Below are 19,720 nucleotides of genomic sequence, written 5' to 3'. Positions count from 1 at the left end.
TAGAGGCCATGCTGACATTCATAAATCGCCACATCACCTTCCCCACAACCCCCCAGCAGCTGACCCGCACCAAACGGGAATTCTACCAGGTGGCACAATTCCCCTATGTGATAGGGTGTGTTGACTGCACGCATGTCCCCATCTGTCCTCCATCAGCCACCGAATACATATACCGCAACGGGAAGTCATATCATTCTATTAATGTGCAGGTCGTGTGCAATGCTAAGTACATCATTACGGACCTTGTAGCCCAATTCCCCGGGAGCACACACAACGCTTACATATTCCGTCACTGTGGCATCCACAGGCGCCTGATCAACGGTGAATTTGGAGAGGGACACCTACTAGGTACATATTGATGCATCATCGTTCACTCCATCCCCACATGTATAATTGCATTCATGCTGATGACCATTCTCTCCCCATCCTGCAGGTGACAGCGCTTACGCATTGCGCGAGTATCTACTCACTCTCTACCTCAACCCAGCAACACCGCAAGAGCAGCGCTACAACAGAGCACACATCAGCACAAGGAATGTGGTGGAGCGTACATTCAACATCCTCAAGAGTCGCTTCCGAATACTGCACAAGACTGGAGGTGCCTTGCAGTACAACCCAGTGACCTGCTGCCAGATCATAGCTATCTGTGCCATCCTGCACAACATCGCCACCCGCAGGGGGATACCCATAGAGGTGGACGGAGAGAATGAACTACGTGCACAGCAAACCCCCCAACACCAACAGGCGCATGTGCCCAACACATTTTGGGTGGTTGGAGTGACAACCAACAGCCTGGCGTGGGACATTTTGGGGTGCTGTACTCTGCTCCGACTCCATCTCGTGCAGGGAGGGAACATCTGCCCTGCGGAGTTGTCCGCACTGGTGGTGGTGGTGGTGTCTTTGTCCGCATGGATGGTGGAGGTGTTCTCCGCGGTGGTGGTGAAGGGGAGGACATGGCTTCATGTCCCTGTGAGCACTCCGCATCGGTCAACACTGGTGTCTCAGAGATGACGAGGCGGCCACTGTCGTCTGAATCCATGGGGGATGCATCTGTGTGTGAAACAGTGCATAGTTAATATTTAGTTGTTTTATGTGGATATTGCATTATTGTCTCTATATAAAGCTCTTTTTTGGACAGACATTGGGCCCTTTGCTTCATTCACCTCTGGGGTCAGACATGCACTCATTCATGTATTGACTACAACTCCCATGGTGCAACACTGTGGTGAGGGTATGTGTTTTTGGCACGGCTACATGTGCACTGGGTCTGGCATGGGAGTGTGGGTAGGGATTGACTACACGCTACATTGCTACGCTGCCATGCATCTTACCTTGTCCTCCTTCCGCAGCACCAGAGGTGTCCAGGTGTGTGACCTCCACAACAGCTTCCGGTTCTATAGTAGACTCCACTAGGTCCTCCAGGGCTGTGTTCGGTATCACATTGGATGTGCCCCCACCTGTGCCTGCAGCATCCTTGACCCTCAAACGATCCTCTCCTTGGCCCTTTTACGCAGGTCATACCAGCGTTTTTTTAAATCGTCAATGCTGCCGTGGGTGACTCTGCAGGCATTGACCTTGTCCTTGATGCGCAGCCACATCTTTCTTTTTTCCACCTCAGGCACCTTCAGCGACAACTTCCCAAAAAGTTTATCATTATTGCTGGTTACACACTCAATCAGGATTTCGAGTTCCTTATCTGAAAACTTGCGCTTTCTCTTCCTGTGTGTGTCCTTTCCCTGCTGGGGGGCCTCCTTCTCCATCTTGACCTGCTTGCCTAGTCCTGGTTGCTGCTGGTTCAGTCTGGCTCCTCAGCTCCTGTGCTCTGCCTCCTCCTCTGAGCTCCTCGGGCACTGAATGGAGCATGGGCTGTCCTACTTCCTGGTTGTGATGTCATCAGCCTGCTTCCGATGCGTTGCGTAGTTTTCCCGATTTCGCTATTACCGAATTCGCTAATACCGGATTCACTAATACCGAATCAGTATTTGCTAATTTGGTATTTGCTAGTCTTGCTAACGTACTTTCGCTATTTGATACCGAATTTTACCGATTCTATAGCTGTCTAGCAGCTCCACCAGGCATCAGCCCTGTTGCTCAGGTCTCAGTGTTCAGGAAAAGCAGGTTATTGGTGTCAACGTATAGGGTGGTACTTGCAAAATCATATAAACTCAACTGTACAGGCTTAAAAAGGAGTAGGATATTTTAAAACCATTTTCTACAATGATAGCCATGGCTCTGAACATCTGAGACCAGAGGGCGCACATTTAATCAGGCTAGATTACACCCGATTAAGTATAATATGCTTTCCAGAATTGTAAAAAACAAGCTTGGTCATAACCTCTTAAGAGTAAAGGCGAGATCTCAGAACCAAGCTCATACAGTCCAGTTTCATAGATATAGATGAAAACTAAAACACAAATATCTTAGATCATATAAATGAATAGCCATAAGAAAAAAAATTCTAAACCTAATGCAAGGCAGCTTCAGAGGTGGTCTATTGACAATCAGTCAGATGTTCAATCTCCAACATTCTTTCTAGGAGTTTTCCACATAGAGAAAAATAACCTTGTATAGTGCTTTTTGGGACTTTTCACAGAGTTTTAGTCTGATCTTCCACATCCACGCTTAGAAATAACAGCCAAATTCTAAACCGGTTCTAAAGCACCTTCAGGGTAGGCCTAATGGCACAGGATGCACAACATTTGCACAGACAAAAGTACTCAACCAAGGTTGCATCTTGATATTCTTCTGTTCAATTTCTATAGGAATGACATGCATAGCAAACTGCTTACAGCATTTCCTGATGTCCCTAAGAATAAGCAACGCAAGCAATCCACTGTTATTCTATGTAGATGTCCCAAGAAATCTCTGTATATCAAAATCTATAATCATGATCTGGGAATCAATATGCAGGACGCCATGCAAACAATTTAATTTAAGTAACCAAAGATTAGAAAACAACAAAGACTTTTAGATAACTGGTTTGATAATGTCCAGCCATTTATCTTGACGCAACGACGTGGCTAAGGCCTTAGCAGAGGAACGGCTAAAAGAAATCTACAAGCTGCTAACAGACAAAACCAAAAAGCCTAAAAACATGTGACATGATTGATACCTGTCAGCATTATGTCGACTAAAGAGGAGTTTGTGGAATAAATTACTTGGCTTCTTCCAATCAACAGCCATTTCCGCATTAGAAAAAGATCTAGGCTATGCATAAACCGAAGAGACACAAATGCACACCTCTTCTAGGCCGAGGACATCTCATCCACTTTGTGCTACTATGTAGAATTTGACATTCTGCACACAAAAGTTCAATATGGCTGCTAGTAAAAAAAAACTATGGTGAGGAACATTAAATGAGCAATGATGTAATGTTTGTTTAACGTATCAGAGGAAGCTGTGAGAAAATCCTCCCTTCATGGCAGAATCTGTCACTAGTCACACTGGAGAAAAATCAAGTATTAATAAATCTAAAATGATTTAAAAACAAATTGTTCTCAGTTCTGTTGAATAATGACATGGGCAGATTAGCCACATTTTGTGGAAAGATTCATTTTTGTTATAACCACTGTCGAACATTTACCAAATGTGGGTCAGAAAGCATGAGTGCCCAAATGTAATCATACTTTATTCTTCTTTGAATACTTGTCTATGAAGTGTCTCAAAGTGTTCTTAATACAAATGTCACAAACTTGTGTATAATAAAATGCGATTCTTTTTCAGAACTATTGGTGTCTATGCTCTAGTCAAGGGCAACAGTAATGCTGTTTCTACAGCAGCAGAACAGAATGTTCCTTCACATCTCTCAGTTACATCTGATCATATCATTGCCAACATCGTCATACACATTAAATAACCGTTCAACAATACTGTAGCTTTCATATCTCTTTAGCACCTTCTCTGTAAACTAGACCTACTCTCCGCTTCCAAGGCGGAGGCATGTACAAAGTACAAAATATATCGGGACAAGGATCTTGTAGTGCATCTGAGGCGGTTTTAAGTATTACTACCATCTTGCCATGCTCTTTGAGATGGGCTGTTCAATTTTATTACACTAACCACATCTAAAGGCGATGACTCACAAATTTTCAGAACAGAGATGGTCTTTTTGTAATTCTGTAAATGGCAGATCTCGAGAGAAACAATTGTCAAAATGCAGTGATGCAATAAATAACAACAAATGCACTCAGGAAGGGTGGCTGGAGGGAATTACTCAGTTTAAATTAATTTCCAGGATCAGATCTGTCCCTTTGTTTCAGATTTCTTGGTCCCATATATCTTTCCTCGTTGTGTACCTCAGATCCAGAAGTGGCCTTGCAAATGAAGGACTCTAATGAAGGGAGTCACTTCAGATCCACTTAAAGGGTTCATGCTAATCCAATAAAGTCTCCTCTAAATTAATTCATGTTCACAAAAATATATGTAGCACCTTAAAGTAAAAAGCTGTTTCCAGCATTCTTAAGGTACAGAGATGTATTATGTTATATATTTGACTTCGCTTAGCTACAGAATGTGGTGGTTAAACAGCAGTTTAGAAATAATTGCAATTTCATAATTTTCTCTAGCTCAGTGGTCCCAGTGTTTCTGCCATACTGTAAACTGTACGTTATGAGTAATCTATAATGTCTGGGTTTCATTTTGACTTTTCATAACCACATTTAACTGTTTATGCCTGTACTTCAATCAGTATGATGTTTCTGTAGTACCTTGTACTTTTCACTTTATGTTAAATTCTGCCCAATTGTCTAGTTTTCTTCTGCTTGATCTGTTGCTTGAATGGTTATTCAGTTATTCTGCATGTATTCCTGATTTCTCTTGGTTTACTGGATGTGTTCTAAAACAGTTGTGAAATTTACATTGTATGGCCACATGAAATTATGATAAGAGCACTTACTCTCATCTCCCCATGCTGTACAGTATTCTGAACATTTGGGTCACTCCTGTTGTCATTACCTCTGTGGATGAAGGATGGTTTACTGTACACATGAAAGATTCCTTACTATCCAAGCCACTGTCAGTTATTTTTCAACTGGATTCTTTTTAAAATGCAAATTATTTACAGGAGTGCCTCATTTGCCTGTTCTGGACTTCCTGAAGCAATGAGAGAGGACTTTTTTACTTGAATTTCTTACCACGTTTAGAACATGCATGCGGTTTCTCCTGTGTATTATTAGTGATATCTCAGTAATTAATATTTTGCTGAATTCAAAGTATTTACACAATTTCCATCTACGGTGACTGTCATGATGACCCTATGTAGTTGAAGACTTTAACACTTAGAGCTTGAGTATGAGCTGGTTGTAATTTCCTGACCCATGTTCCAACACCCGTTTACTCATAGGTTGGAATTACGAGGTTAAAGGTATTCAACGCATCTGATATTTATTGGATGAGTTAAACATCTCCCCCTTTGTTAAATTTCAGCAGGTCAAACCTGCCGAAAGTTACAATGGGAAAACATACGGTATTTACTGTATCATATGGTTTAGGTGTGCTAAAGACCAAAACATGCATGTTATTCCCCATAAACTTGTAATAGGTGTACCTTATGGCACCTGATAAATAATGTACCACATGGCATCAGTATTTATCAGGGGCAATAAATAATGACTCAACCCGTAATCAGACCCTTAGTATATTAATATGATTTCTTTCCTTTAGCTCTTCTCAGGTGGGGTGAAAGATGATACTTTTCCTTGAAAGCGTTGTCACATTAAGTGAATGTACATGCTTTCTCTGTTGTAAATTATCTGAATTGTTCCTGGATCTACACATTTAGTGAAGGTGTTTGGCTTCTCAGATGACGCAACAGATGACCTTTTCGATTGAAAGCTTTATAACATATAAAACATTTATATGGTTTCTGTTCACTTCGAATCCTCTGATGTACCATCTGGTTTCTCTTTGTAATGAAAGCCTTGTCACATTCAGAACATTTATATGGTTTCTAAAAGTATGGATTTTCTGATGAACTGAAAGGCTACACTTTTGGCTAAAAGCCTTGTCACACTCAGTACAATTATATGGTGTCTCCACCGTGTGGATTCTCTGATGTGCGCACAGATGATCATTTTGACTGAAAGCCTTATCACATTCAGAACATTTATAAGGTTTCTCTCCAGTCTGAGTTCTCTAACGTATTGTAAGCCTTTAGTTTATAACGTATGACTTGTCACATATAGAACATCTGTAGGGTTTCTTTCCAGTGTGATTTCTCTGGTGTACTAATAGTTCAGTCTTCAGAACGAAAGCCTTGTCAGTCAGTACACTTATATGGTTTCTCTCCAGTGTGATCACTCAGATGGCGCTTGAGAAGAAATCTGGTTTTGAAACCCTTATTACACTGAGAACATTTGATATATCCTTTTTTTTATACTTTTTTTATTGTTTTCTTTTGACCATACAATACAATAGAAAGGATCTATGTTGAGATACAGTACGAGATAGCAAGGTACATTCCATCAAAGTCATTCCAATTACAATGATCGGCAAAACGTCAGCAAAAAAATCTTTACATAACCACCTAGCAATGAAGTGCTTCGTAGGACAGCGGGCTCCCAGACAGGCAGAGGCAGGGGAAGCCAACTCAAGGAAGATGGAGGCGAAAGGTCAGCCGTGAGGGATACAATGGGGTGCTTAACACAAACCAGCACCGGCAGCCGCCGCGGACTAAAGGCCGGAGGGGGGCACGGGAGAAGCACCGTCCGGATCTGATCCGAAGCGGCCGCTCCCCCCACGCTCACTCACTGGCCATTGACTCGACCACGCTGGTGTCTGGTATCGTGTGCATTTCAGCCTATTTAGCGCTCCTCACCAGATTATAGCGCCTAGCATCGCGCTGCAATCACCCTTAATAGCGCGAGTTTGCTGTTGTCTGTAATTGCTGCATTTGACTATTATACATTGTGCGCTGGGTCTCTGAATGCTTGTCTGTAATTGCTGCATTTGGCTATTGTACATTGTGCGCAGGGTCTCTGAATGCTTAATTTCTAAGCTATCTGTACTACTTTGATAATATTTCCCTGCTGTTGCTCGGACCCTTAATCCTCCTGCCCCCCCGTTTCTTGACTTTCTATCCCGCCCTCCATTTCCCTGTTGTTCATTCCCCTGGCCCACCTACCCTCCTCGCTACCGCCTCCCTGCTGCCCCTCCCACCCACAAACAGAGAGATCACCTCCTCCTCTCTACAGCTGTGACCGTCCGGATCTGATCCGAAGCGGCCGCTCCCCCCACGCTCACTCACTGGCCATTGACTCGACCACGCTGGTGTCTGGTATCGTGTGCATTTCAGCCTATTTAGCGCTCCTCACCAGATTATAGCGCCTAGCATCGCGCTGCAATCACCCTTAATAGCGCGAGTTTGCTGTTGTCTGTAATTGCTGCATTTGACTATTATACATTGTGCGCTGGGTCTCTGAATGCTTGTCTGTAATTGCTGCATTTGGCTATTGTACATTGCGCGCAGGGTCTCTGAATGCTTAATTTCTAAGCTATCTGTACTACTTTGATAATATTTCCCTGCTGTTGCTCGGACCCTTAATCCTCCTGCCCCCCCGTTTCTTGACTTTCTATCCCGCCCTCCATTTCCCTGTTGTTCATTCCCCTGGCCCACCTACCCTCCTCGCTACCGCCTCCCTGCTGCCCCTCCCACGCTCCGCCCCCCCTCTCTCCATTTATGACCAATGACCCAACTCGCAGCGTCCACGCGCTTCGGACACGCCGAAGGTGCGCCAAAGGTAAGCCCGTCTACGCCCGTCCGCGCCTGGACCGCGCCCAGCGCCAGACCCCCTGCCCCTCGCGCTGCCCAGCCCCCCCGTATTACCCATGATGCCGCCACCCTCCTAGCCCTTAACCCCGGTCGCGCCCCCAACTGCGTCCAAGCCGCTCCTGGTCACACCCATGGACCTTTCTCTTGCTACTCCTGCAAATTCGTCGGCACTGTCAACATCTCCGCTACGCCCACAGCACAGATCCCCGACCCCAATCACCTTCAATGCATCCTTCTCAACACCCGATCAGTCCACAGGCATGCCATTGACCTTTGGAATCTACTAGACACCATTTCTCCGGACATCGCCTTCCTGACGGAAACATGGATGAATGCTTCCTCCGCACCTGACATCACCATTGCCATCCCTGAAGACTATAAGATCACTCGCAAAGACCGTACCAGCCACACAGGAGGAGGAATCGCTATCGTCCATAAGAAATCAATCCGCATCTCAACCAGCTCTGACGCCAACCTCGCCAACTCCGAACACCTCCACTTCCAGATCCACATCGACCCCAAAACCACACTCAGAGGCACCCTCCTCTACAGACCACCAGGACCCCGCGCAAAATTCAGTGAAGACATCACAGACTTCATCACCCCACACGCGCTCCCCTCCAAAGACTACATCCTTTTGGGAGACCTCAACTTTCACCTTGAAAAGAGCTACGACCGCAACACCACCACCCTCTTGGACAACCTCGCCAACCTCGGACTTAAACAACTAGTCACTTCCCCCACCCACATCGCAGGTCACACACTCGACCCCATCTTTACATCCAGCAATCATGTCTCCTTCAGCCACACTACGGATCTCCTCTGGACTGACCACAGCTGCGTTCACTTCACCTACAACAAACCAAAACCCAACATCCACCTCCAACCTACCCTGCAAAGAAACTGGAACAAAATCACCACGGACCAAATCTCCGCATCGCTCCTTCGAAACTCCCCAGCCCTCTCTTCTAACGCTAACGAAGCCGCCGCCAACCTCACCCAATGGCTATCCAACACCGCCGACACCTTAGCTCCTCTGAAAAAACGTCAAAGTAAACCTGGCAGCAAGAAGGCCTCATGGTTCAACGATGATCTCAAGAAGTCCAAGAAACTCTGCCGTTCCCTCGAAAAGGCCTGGAAAAAAGACCCAACCACCAGCACCAAGGACGCCTTCAAAAGCGCCACCCGCACTCACCACCAACTGATCCGAAAAGCCAAGAAAACAGCATTCAAGGATCGACTTGACAACAACGCCCACAACAGCAAGGAACTTTTCAACATCGTCAAGGAATTTTCCAATCCCTCGGCCAACTCCAACGACATCACCCCCTCTCAAACCCTCTGCGACTCCCTAGCCTCTTTTTTCCACAACAAGATTGCAGACATCCACAACAGCTTTGACAACCAACCCGGAAACCATCCCACCCCACCATCTGCTGACCATCTTCCCCCCGTGAACACCCTTAACGCCTGGAACCCAATCTCCACTGAGGACACCATCCGCCTGATGAATTCCATCCACTCAGGATCACCCACAGACCCATGCCCTCACTACATCTTCAACAAAGCAGACTCCGTCATAGCACCGCACCTCCGAGACGTCATCAACTGCTCCTTCAACTCCGCTACCTTCCCAGAAGACTGGAAACACGCTGAACTCACCGCCCTTCTGAAAAAACCAACAGCGGACCCCACCGAACTCAAAAATTACCGCCCCATCTCGCTTCTTCCATTCCCGGCCAAAGTCATTGAGAAAGCCGTCAACAACCAGCTCGCCGCCTTCCTCGAAGCCAACAAATCCCTCGACCCCTCACAATCTGGCTTCCGAGCAAAACACAGCACTGAGACCGCCCTCATCGCAGCAACAGACGACATTCGAACTCTACTGGACAATGGAGACACAGTCGCCCTCATCCTCCTCGACCTCTCTGCAGCATTCGATACAGTCTGCCACAGCACCCTTCTACAACGCCTCAATAACATCGGAATTCAAGGAAAAGCACTTGAATGGATCACCTCGTTCCTCACCGGAAGAACCCAGAGAGTCCGCCTTCCTCCATTCAAGTCCGAGGCCTCTGAAGTCATCTGCGGCGTACCCCAAGGATCCTCACTCAGTCCCACCCTCTTCAACGTATACATGAGCCCCCTCGCGGCCATCGCACGCCAACACAACCTCAACATCATCTCTTACGCGGACGACACTCAACTGATCCTTTCTCTCACCAATGACCCCAGCACCGCCAAAACTAACCTACACGAAGGAATGAAAGAAGTTGCCGAATGGATGAAACAAAGCCGTCTGAAACTGAACTCAGACAAAACAGAAGTCCTCATCTTAGGTACATCCCCCTCTGCTTGGGACGACTCCTGGTGGCCGGAAGCCCTCGGAAAAGCACCCATGCCGACAGACCACGCACGGAACCTTGGCGTCATCCTGGATTCTTCACTCTCAATGAACAGACAAGTCAGCGCCGTATCCTCCTCCTGCTTCAACATTCTTCGCATGCTCAGAAAAACATTTCGCTGGATCCCCTCCGAAACAAGGAAAACAGTCACCCACGCTCTGGTCACGAGCCGACTGGACTACGGAAACACCCTCTACGCAGGTACCACCGCTAAACTCCAGAAGAAACTCCAACGAATCCAAAACGCCTCAGCCAGGCTCATATTAGACATCCCACGCAACGAACACATCTCTGGTCACCTTAAAGACCTCCACTGGCTACCCGTCAATAAGAGAATCACTTTCCGACTGCTTACCCACGCACACAAATCACTCCACGACATCGGACCAGATTGCCTCAACTCTCGACTGTCCTTCTACACCCCCCCCCGCCAGCTACGTTCTTCCGGCCAAGCCCTCGCCACTGTACCTCGCATCAACAAGACCACCATGGGAGGCAGATCCTTTTCATACCTGGCTGCTAAGACTTGGAACTCACTCCCCGCTTACCTTCGCCTCACCCAGAACCACCTAGCATTCAGAAAGCAGCTTAAAACGTGGATATTTGACAAATAATCCTCCTCCCCTTCCTAAGCGCCTTGAAACCCTCTGGGTATGTAGTGCGCTATACAAATTTTTTTGACTTGACTTGACTTGAAAGGGAATAAGAAGGCAGCGCGGGTAAGGGAGGGGAGCAATAGAGGGGTCTCACATCATTCATCTCCGCGGCCGCCACTGGCTCGGAGAAGAATGGGGGCGCAGGGGAGGCAGCTTCGCCAGGAGGGGAGCAGGAAAGAAGATAGGTGACTAGGGGGCCCCAAATGTCAGCAGGCAGCGATCTGGCAAGCAGTAGATCCCAAAATTCAGTGAGCAGCGTCTGACAACAGGAGGCAACCGCAGGCCGATGGCCCCAACACATAGCAACCCTGCGCCTGGCGAGTACCAAGAGCATCGCAACCAGCCGGCGCGAGGCGCCAGCGCAGGGTTTTACAAACCCGAGGAAACAGAGACGAGGGTCCGGACAGACCGCGGCACCAATGATTTCAGATATAGTAGAGCAGACCTCTAACCAGAACGCCTGTACCTTAGGACAAAGCCAGGCCAGGTGGCAAAGTCTGTGGCCGAAGCAGAACATCTCACACAGGTGTCATCAGGGAGAAGCCCCAGATGCTGAAGGCGCACTGGGGTGCGATAGAACCTGTGCAGAAACTTAAAATGGATGAAGCGGAGCCGATAGTTCGGGGGGAGTTTTATGGTTTGATTGCAGCAGTAAAGCCAGTCGGCATCTGAGATGTCCACGCCAAAATCTGCACTCCACAACTCACGAGCGCGAGTCAAGGAGATTGGAGATGATCCCAAGGCAAGAGCATATAATTTGGTGACCAGCTTATGTTGGGATGCAAAATTATAAACAAAATCTAGAGCTGGGGAGGATGCGGAAAGGTCGGGTGCAACTTCCGACAAGTGGTGAGAGCTCGACCGGTCAAGCGCCGAAGAGAAGGTGACATTAAACCCCACCCCCCCCCCACCCCAGATCACGGCCGCGGGATCCGATGCCAGACATTATGGAAGAACTCCGGATCATCAGTGTTCGGACCATAGACCGCAGTGATGGTGACCGGTTGAGCAAGCAAAAGACCATGCAGAATTACATATCTGCCCTCTGGGTCAATGAGGGCGCAGGAGGTCTGCCAACGAATGCCGCGGCGCAACAGGATCAAGACCCCCCCCCTCACATAGGAGAAATAGGTGGATGAGTGGGATCCCCCCCAGTAGCACGCGTGGAACCCTAGAGATCGAGCTGGGGAGCAGGTGAGTCTCCTGCAGGAGATGGGCATGGGTCAAGCAAGCCTTTCGGTGATCGTTCAAGCCGCGGACATTCCATGTCCTGCAGGTTAAGTTAGCCATAGGAAAGGAGATGGGGGAGGGCACCCCGCCAGACAGGCGGCAGAGGACACAGTCGCGCCAGACAGTGGAATGCAATAGGGGGAGCAAGAACCCTGTATGGGAATGCAGATTTAAAGGCAGCCCAAGGGATGATGTGCCATCCTAAATTGGCCGTCTGTGCGCATAAGTGAAGACAGGTGCAAAGGGAGCCACAGTCAAACCCCCCAGGATATAGCGGCATGGATTAGCAAAATTAGCGGCACGAAAAAGGAAATTTAGCGGCACAAATATGGAAATTTAGTGGCAATTATACGGCATTTTTTGGGACATTTTTCCTACAACAAACACAGATATCTTTGTTTTTGAGTTATTTAGCAACATGAAGCTATGAGACTCTATTGCTGCTGCTTTCTGTCCCGAAGGGAGACAAGAGAAGACACGAGCGTACGGGAGATGGGCACGCGTACGGACAGGAGATGTGCATACCATATGCATGTACATCTCCTGTCCCCGGAGGCTGGCAGCGCCTTCAAACACATTTATGCAACAAGACTTCATTTTACTACACAAAATGAACCCCTTCTTCTCAGGTTGTACTGCCCATTCGTCTAGGTGATGGAACAGTATTTTTGGATTTCAAGGCTATTTGTGAGTCCCAATTAGGGAATTTTAAGAAATCGCAAATTTTTTAGTGATTTCTTCATGCATAGCATTTTGCTATTCCTTATTAGCGAATCCTTATTTTTCGCTAATAAGGAATAGCAAAATGGGTGCTTGATGCATCTGGGGCTTAGTTCTTCCTACCCTTAGATGCCCCTCAAATATGGTGGCAATAATGGATGGTTTTGTGGTGCAACAAAGTTGTATTTAAAAGGCGTACAAACCCTCAGCCACAACAGGAGGCATGCTTTATCAATGGGTTTGCTGTTGTGTGAGAAAATGTATTGACCTTAGCCATCTCATACTTTTTTATTTATATAAAGTTTTATATAGCGCGGATATGACCGAGGCGGGTATCAAAGCGCTTTACAGATCATCAAGGACAAAAAGAGATAAGCCAGTTGGTCAGTAACAGCAACAGTGATAAGCAAGATACTGGAGAAAAAGATGAACAAAGTATAGTGACATTGTGTAAGCAAGTTCCTTTCACAAACTTCACCTAACAATTAATCCTATTGGCTAAAGTTCTGTAAGGATGGGTAAAATCCACTTTATTCAGAACCTTCCCCTCTCCGAATTAAAAAGGGTAGGGGGTCATGTATTAGCCCATTTTATGTCATGATGTCAGCGAATTTCTGCACCTTATATTGCAAGTGCCAATTGCATTCTTCAGAGAAAAACAAAAAAAAGAGTTATGGTGATTGTTATTCCATTAATCAATCGGGACAACATAACTGTTTAGTAACAAAAACATTTCTCCCATGACTACTCTTCCCTTGTGACTCAGATTGGGTCTGTAGCACCTGTGGAAGGTAGGAAAGAAGCCCAATCATTTTGCTGCATAGCCTTAAACCTTAAAGTACACATTTTTTTTTCTATGTCATTGGACAATATCTTTTAAAAAAAAGCAGAGCATGTAGGTCCTTTTTGCCTTTTTCCATCTACACTTTTCATCCGTCACAGGGAAGTAATGCTCTGTTTTACCTCTAGGAAATAGTACACGTTGCGGTATTATGCATTCTTCATTATCTCAATCCTGTAGCATTGCACTTCTGCTTTGAAAGACTGGGAGTGACTATAATGTGTTGGTATCCTCTTGTATAAGCAAAAAGGAAATAGAAAACACGGCAATATTGTGTGCATTCAGTTATTGTTGTTTTCAGTTTTCTTCTATTTCAAGGTATATTCACACACTGAATTGCAAAGGAGAATGCTTAAAACTATAGCAAATCAATGAATCCATTCTACTGCCTCTGTGGCATATTGTCCTGAAGCAGTGGCTAGGTGCGAGAGAAACAAATATTCTTCAGCCCCCCCTCCCTCCCCCAGAGTGTTTGTGAGCCCGGGCTGAGACAGCCCCGGGCTGGCGTCTTGTCTTAAGGCAGCTGCAGGGGGGGGGGGGGGGGGGGGGGGGGGGAGGGGGTGTCAAGTTCCTACAGCAATAGGCAGAGTGGAGGGGCAGGGGGCTCGAAGGGGTGAAAACAGAACAAAGGCTAGTTAACAAGTGAATGGTCTTTTACAGACCTATTAAGTACAGCCAGCCCGGGGCTGTCTCAGCCCGGGCTGACAAACACTCCGGGGCAGGGAGGGGGAGGGAGGGAAGCCTGCCACTGTGGGTAAAACATGCATGCCTTCAGTGTTTTGGGCACATTTTCTAAATTTCGCGGCCAGTTTTGTAAAAATCGCAGCATTTTTACAAAACTGCTGATTTCGCGATTTTTTTGCAAATCGCGAAATCCTGGAGGGTCTGCACAGTCGGTCCAGGGGATGACAGCCGTCAGAGTGGAGAAGGAAAGGAGCACCGTCAGTAAGACGAGTACATGACGTGTAGTAAAGTACCTTGCATTAGGATCAAGTACACAAAGTATGAAGCAGTTTAGGGATTCACAAATAACAACTTGAGAAAACAAAACAGCAATAACCCGGGGCCATCTCAAGTCCAACAAGGTGACAGTGTGAAGGCAGAAGATAAAGTACAGCAATGGCCCGACGGCAGAATGAAGCCACCTCTTCGGTAGAGGACACAGACAACCCCCAACCCTCCTCCCGCCCCTACCCACACCAACCATTTCCTATGCCACCATCCCGAACCACCCTACACCCACTCCAACCCCCCAATCAGGCTGAGCATGCCACCCCACCCTCCCCAGGGACCCACAACTAGGAATTAAAGGACAAAGGGAGAAATAGGGAATCATCCAGTGGGGGCACAGCATGGCCCAGCATACTCCCCTGTAACACAAGCAGGGTGGCCAAGCGGCTGAGGACAGAAGAAGACATCGATCAAAAAAGGAACTCTACTCGGACAGTTAGTGAACAATGCACTGCTCAGTCATTCTCACCGAGGTTGCCGGCTCCATCAGACTGGGGCGTGGAGGGAGAAGAGCGGGTATTCCTGTCCAGTTTTTTGGCAAACGCCAGGGCCTCCTTGGGGTCTGGGAAAACCAACGTCTTCGCTCCTTGACGAACTCGCAGCTTCGCCGGATAAGCCATAGAAAAAGAACCTTCATGTTCGTGGAGGATGCGTTTAGCAGGAAGAAATTTCCTCCGGGCAGCCTGCACTGCGAGGGTGCAGTCATGATAGAAGGATAGGGTGTTACCTTGGTGGGTGATAGCGCCCCTATTGCGAGCCGCCCGAAGGATTGCGTCCCGGTAGTTTAAGATCTTCGCTATAATGGGACGCGGGGTAAGCCCAGGGCATGGGCGAGGCCCCAAGGAACGGTGCACCCGCTCCACAATGAAGACCGTGGACAAAACTTCCCCAAAGAGCTCCCTAAGCAGTTTCTCCACAAAGTCCTCCATTTTTTAAATGCTCGTGGACTCTGGAAGGCCGGCGATTCGCAAATTATTCCTTCGAGAGCGGGCCTTTAAGTCCTCATTCTTGTCCCTAATTAAGGCTAGTACCTTATCCATCTGCAGGAGCCTCTGTCGGTCCTGGGTGGCAGCATCCTCCGCACCCGAGACCCTAGATTCCACGTGTAGAAGTCGGATGTCATGGGAGTCCACGTGGGCCTTATCCTTATCAAGACGAGCCGACAGCTGGTCCAACTGGGCGGCTATACCAGTGACAGTGGACTTAACATCAAACATGACGGTTTTTAGATCATCCTCGTGGGACAGTGGGGCCTCCGCACTCCCAGCAGCAGAGTATGCCCCCCTCCGCACCCGCGACATCCTGCCGGGAGGAGCAATCTTAGGCTGTTAGGGATCACTCTTCCCCATCTCAGGAATCACCGGTCAGCCACGACCGCCCGGGAGGGAAAGCGAGGGCAGCTGATGAAGCTTTCGCACAGCCCTCCACAGAAGAACGAGGGCAGGAGAGAGGAGGCACGGGAGAGGGGCGAGAGCCACTAGCCTGCACACAAGAGAGAACAGAAGCGATCCAGGAACAACCAGGGGTGGCATAAAGCGGCCAGGGGGAGTCCGGGTGCCACAGAGTAGGTGTCTGAGCACTGCAGGCTAGCGCTTTGTCGTGCGCGCAGCGTATGACCAATGGGTGTGTGGCACCAAGTAACTCAGGTGTGAGGCCACCGCCGCAGTCCACCAGTTCCTAACCTCACAAAGACCTGACAGTCTCAAAGAGAAGAGACAGCGCAGCATCCAAAGGGGCTGGATCCCAGCAGAGCACACCAAACCCACAGAAGAACCCCTCCAGAGGATTGCGGCGCTGAGCAGGACGATCGGGCACACCAGCCATGGTGCAGAGCACGGGCAGGAGACAGTACAGGGGCCACCCCCGGAGCAGTCTGGTGGGGGGCAACAGTGCAAGGGTAGACAAGATGTGGGGGCCAGTCCAGGAAGCCAAAGCAGACCAATTGGGATAGGAGGCCACCCAATCAGGAGCCAGCAAAGGAGGCGGCTGAGAGCAGGGACGTTCCTCCAGAGGCGTGCACACAGCTGTAATTACGAAGCCCCCCCAGGACACAGTCTGCCAAAGCCGTGAGGAGCGGTGCCCGCAGGAGAGCGGAGAACAAGCAGGCAGCACTAGTGTGGGGAAGGCGGGCCGCCAGAGAAGAAGCCTGGCCCAGGCCGCGCGTACAGCCGGTCCCCAGAGGCAGAAGCAAACCCCCCCCCAGGTGGTTAGGTCATGCTGCAGGCAGTGTGGTCCCTAGTAGCCGGCTCGTAGTCCAACAGTATTCAGCGGGCGGCCCGCCCAATAGCAGGCCCAGGAGTAGCACAGAGGAGGCAGCAGGCAGGTCCCAGGTGGCACCGTCGGGAGTGGAGAGAGGCAGGTCTCAGAGCCCCCGGCCCCCTGACATCCGCGCCCGCCACAATAGGAGCGCCTAAAGAGGGAAGCGCAAGGGTCCTCCACAAGCACGGCCAGGCACTGGCAGCGCAGCGGCCCGCTAGGAGGGCGAAAGCGAGGAGTTAGGCCCACCCTAGGCCGCAGCCCACACCACCCGGACGCCCGTCAGGCGGCCCCCACCCCCACAGGTACACTCTAAAGCAGCAGCACGACTCACCGGGGAGCACGGGTGAAGATCGGTGGCGTCAGGGCCCAGCAAGCAGCAGCAGGACCGCCCACAAGCAGCAGCGGTCCTAACGAGGAGGTGGGCAAGCAGCAGCACAGAAGCCCCGGCCTCACTACGAGGCAAACAGCATCGCCCCACGGATGCCGGATCAAGCCAGGTAGGTGCGGGGCAGCCTCAGGAGGGAGGAACTCAAGGAGCAGTGCCCAAAAACATACGATGTCCACTGGATTGTGTCGGATCTTTGCGCTTGGCCGGCAGAGCCCACTCAGAGTGTGGCCATCTTGCAGCCGGCCAAGCCAGGCCCCCTAACATTTGATGTATCCTTAACAATCCATTAGTAATGAAAGCCCTCTCACATTCAGAACATTAGTAAGGTTTTATCCCAGTGTGAACTCTCTGATGTATTATCAGCTGTGACTTTGTACTGCAAGCCTTCTCACATTCAGAACATTTATATGGTTTCTCACCAGTGTGAATTCTTTGATGTATTATTAGCTTGCCCTTCGTGATGAAACCCTTGACACACTCAGTACATTTATGTGGTTTCTCGCCAGTGTGTGTTCTCTGATGTCTTTTCAAACTTGCTTGTTGACGGAAAGCCTTATTACATTCAGAACATCTATATGGTTTTTCCCCAGTGTGAGTTCGCTCATGTGATAATAATTCAACCTTTTGCTTGAAAGTCTTGTCACATTCAGTGCATTTATATGGTTTTTCACCTGTGTGATCATTCTGATGTCGCATTAGTTGAAGTTTGGTTCGGAAACCCTTGTCACACTCAGAACATTTGTAAGGAGTCTCTCCACTGTGAGACATGTAATGCATCCTTAAATTTGTTTTTATAGTGAAAGCTTTTTCACATTCAGAACATTTGTAAGGTTTTGTCCCAGTGTGAACTCTTTGATGTATTATCAGTGGTCCCTTTGACCTGAAAGCCTTCTGACATTCAGAACATTTATATGGTTTCTCTCCTGTGTGGATTCTCTGATGAACTAAAAGACTAATCTTCTCTTTGAAAGCCTTGTCACATTCAGTACATTTATATGGATTCTCCCCTGTGTGGATTCTCTGATGTACATGCAGAGTATCAATTCGCCTGAAAGTTTTATCACATTCTGTACATTTATACGGTTTTGCTCCAGTGTGTGTTCTCTGATGTGTTATCAGACTTGCATAATGACTGAAAGTCTTATTACATTCTGAACATCTATATGGTTTTTCCCCAGTGTGAATTCTCTCATGTGATGATAAATCCCTCTTTTCCTTGAAAGCCTTTTCACATTCAGAACATTTGTAAGGTTTTGCCCCAGTGTGAACTCTTTGATGTATTTTCAGCGGTCCCTTTGACCTGAAAGCCTTCTGACATTCAGAACATTTATATGGTTTCTCCCCTGTGTGGATTTTCTGATGATATGAAAGACTAATCTTCTGCTTGAAAGTCTTGTCACATTCTGAACATTTATATGGTTTCTCTGTAGTGTGATTTCTTTGATGTAGTGCTAGTTCACCCTTTTGATTGAAAGCCTTATCGCGTTCAGAACATTCACAGGGTTTCTCACCAGTATGAGTTTGTTGATCCATCTTCAGCTGTGCCTTTGTAATGAACGTCTGGTCGCACTCACTGCATTTATATGGTCTTGGTTCAGTGTTGCCTGACTTTTGTCCAATGAGAGAGACATTTGTGAAAGAATCTTCACATTTGAGATAGTGAAATGTTTTTTCTTCTGTATGATTTTGTTTGCCTGGCATTAAATGGCTTTTTCTAACAGACGGCTTGGTAAACATTGCAGATTTATTTGTATGCTGATATCTCCTTGATGTTTTCCTAATGGGTACTTCTAGAAACCTCTGTCACATTTAGAGCATTTGTGCGCCTCCTCCATAAAGAACACATTACGTTTAAATAATTAATTCCTTCTAATAAAATCCTAGAGACTCTGGCTAAATGAGTGTAGCTTCTCTAGTGTCAGTCCACGTTAGTACTTTCAAGTTAGGTGCAGTTTACTTACACATTTAGATGAAAAATAACCTCTCTACCTTTCCTGGAAAGATGTACCACATGCCATACATTTCTGTGGCCTTTCTCCGTTGTGGGTCCATTGATGGATTAGAGTTCATGAGATAATCCTTACTCCTTTCTTGTGTCGTACTATGTCCCTTTCATGAGGCATCCATTGGTGTCTGCTACCAATTTCAACAGAAAAGGTTTATTGCGCAAAAAGCGCATATGGCTAACAATTATATAGAGATTTTTTAGTGGAATAAAGTCTCCAAAAACTGTTTCGTAAATTTCAGTGGGCTACAGTCTCAAAAGTTGAATTGCAGTTCCTGGTGTCCACGATATTCCTTTGACCATTGCTTTTTTCTGGTTTTCTTTCACTTAAGGGGAAAAAAAATATATATATTAGCATTTCATGAGCCAAAAAATACAAATATCAGCATTAAAAAATCAATTTGTTTCTATTCTGGATATGAAGTAACAAAAGCCAA

General features: G+C 47.5%; 1 pseudogene; it reads right to left on the bottom strand.

Moving 5' to 3' along the window:
- Positions 1-5,767: 5,767 nt before the first annotated feature.
- On the bottom strand, positions 5,768-19,050 carry LOC147658879 (uncharacterized; annotated as a pseudogene).
- Between the last annotated feature and the right edge of the window lie 670 nt (positions 19,051-19,720).

The sequence above is a fragment of the Lissotriton vulgaris genome, unplaced genomic scaffold (assembly GCF_964263255.1).
Source record: "Lissotriton vulgaris unplaced genomic scaffold, aLisVul1.2 SCAFFOLD_520, whole genome shotgun sequence".
NCBI lineage: Eukaryota > Metazoa > Chordata > Amphibia > Caudata > Salamandridae > Lissotriton > Lissotriton vulgaris.
The sequence above is the reverse complement of the archived record's forward strand: the minus strand, read 5'-3'. Positions and strand labels throughout refer to the sequence as shown.